Source organism: Arachis hypogaea, chromosome 3, assembly GCF_003086295.3.
Source record: "Arachis hypogaea cultivar Tifrunner chromosome 3, arahy.Tifrunner.gnm2.J5K5, whole genome shotgun sequence".
Lineage (NCBI taxonomy): Eukaryota > Viridiplantae > Streptophyta > Magnoliopsida > Fabales > Fabaceae > Arachis > Arachis hypogaea.
In genome coordinates, this window is record NC_092038.1 from 66,976,108 (window position 1) to 66,978,372 (window position 2,265).

At 36.6% G+C, this 2,265-nt stretch overlaps 1 non-coding gene across 1 annotated transcript; it reads left to right on the plus strand.

The window, feature by feature from the left end:
* Positions 1 to 658: 658 nt before the first annotated feature.
* Positions 659 to 766, plus strand: LOC112793073 (small nucleolar RNA R71). Its single transcript, XR_003197783.1, has one exon. It is a non-coding gene; the product is annotated as a small nucleolar RNA R71 (small nucleolar RNA).
* Positions 767 to 2,265: the final 1,499 nt, after the last annotated feature.

A 2,265-nucleotide genomic window follows, 5' to 3' on the forward strand; every position in this document is an offset into this window, starting at 1 on the left:
CCTCCAAGTTTCTAATGGAGGACCTTGTTTCAGTCATGAAACTTTGAGTGGTTTTGATTAGATCAGAGACCATGGTTGCTAAGTCAAAGTTATTCTGCTTAGAACTCTCTGTCTGTTGCTGAGAAGATGATGGAAAAGGTTTGCTATTGCTAAACCTGTTTCTTCCACCCTTATTATTGTTGAAACCTTGTTGAGGTCTCTGTTGATCCTTCCATGAAAAATTTGGATGATTTCTCCATGAAGGATTATAGGTGTTTCCATAGGGTTCTCCCATGTAATTCACCTCTTCCATTGAGGGGTTCTCAGGATCATAAGCTTCTTCCTCAGATGAAGCTTCCTTAGTACTACTTGGTGCATTTTGCATTCCAGACAGACTTTGAGAAATCATATTGACTTGTTGAGTCAATATTTTGTTCTGAGCCAATATGGCATTCAGAGTGTCAATCTCAAGAACTCCTTTCTTCTGACTACTCCCATTGTTCACAGGATTCCTTTCAGAAGTGTACATGAATTGGTTATTTGCAACCATTTCAATCAGCTCTTGAGCTTCTGTAGGCGTCTTCTTCAGATGAAGAGATCCTCCAGCAGAGCTATCCAAAGACATTTTGGATAGTTCAGACAGACCATCATAGAAAATACCTATGATGCTCCATTCAGAAAGCATATCAGATGGACACTTTCTGATTAATTGTTTGTATCTTTCCCAAGCTTCATAGAGGGATTCTCCTTCCTTCTGTCTGAAGGTTTGGACTTCCACTCTAAGCTTACTCAATTTTTGAGGTGGAAAGAACTTTGCCAAGAAGGCATTGACTAGCTTTTCCCAAGAGTCCAGGCTTTCTTTAGGTTGAGAGTCCAACCATGTTCTAGCTCTGTCTCTTATAGCAAAAGGGAATAGCATAAGTCTGTAGACCTCAGGGTCAACCCCATTAGTCTTGACAGTGTCACAGATTTGCAAGAATTCAGCTAAAAACTGATGAGGATCTTCCAATGGAAGTCCATGGAACTTGCAATTCTGTTGCATTAGAGAAACTAATTGAGGCTTAAGCTCAAAGTTGTTTTCTCCAATGGCAGGGATAGAGATGCTTCTCCCATAGAAGTCGGGAGTAGGTGCAGTAAAGTCACCCAGCACCTTCCTTGCATTGTTGGCATTGTTGTTGTTTTCGGCTGCCATTTGTTCTTCTTCTTTGAAGATTTCTGTTAGGTCCTCTACAGAGATTTGTGCCTTAGCTTCTCTTAGCTTTCGCTTCAAGGTCCTTTCAGGTTCAGGATCAGCCTCAACAAGAATGCTTTTGTCTTTGCTCCTGCTCATATGAAAGAGAAGAGAACAAGAAACTATGGAATCCTCTATGTCACAGTATAGAGATTCCTTGAGGTGTCAGAGAAAAAGAAAAAGTAGAAGACAGAAGTAGAAAATTCGAACTTATCAAAGAAGATGGAGTTCAAATTTTGCATTAAGGAATAGTGTTAGTCCATAAAATAGAAGGATGTGAGAAGAAGAGAAGTAATTTTCGAAAATTAAGTCAAAGATTTTGAAAACATTTTTGAAAAACACTAATTGATTTTCGAAAATCAAGAGTGAAAAAGAAATCAAGTGATTTTTGAAAAAGATTTTGAAATTAGAAATCAAAAAGATTTGATTGAAAGCTATCTTGAAAAAGATGTGGTTAAGAAGGTATGATTAGTCTTAAAAAAATGTGATTGAGAAGATATGATTTGAAAAACATTTTAAAAAGATTTGATTTTAAAATTGATGACTTGGCTATCAAGAAAAGATATGATTCAAACATTAAACCTTTCTCAGCAGAAAAGGCAGCATTCTTGATATGTTGAATCAAATCATTAATTGATAGCAAGTATTTTTAAAGAAAGAAAGAAATTGATTTTGAAAAAGATTTGATTGAAAAGATATGATTTGAAAAAGATTTGATTTTGAAAAACTTTAAAAATCTGAAAAAAAATTGCATTGAAAACAGAATCTTCCCTCTTGTGCCATCCTGGCGTTAAACGCCCAGAATGGTGCACATTCTGGCGTTTAACGCCCAAAACTCTACCCTTTTGGGCGTTAAACGCCCAACCAGGTACCCTGGCTGGCATTTAAACGCCAGTCTGTCCTTCTTCACTGGGCGTTTTGAACGCCCAGCTTTTTCTGTGCAATTCCTCTGCAGTATGTTCTGAATCTTCAATTCTCTATATTATTGACTTGAAAAGACACAAATTAAAAATATTTTTGGATTTTTAATAATCAAAATGCAACTAAAATCAAAT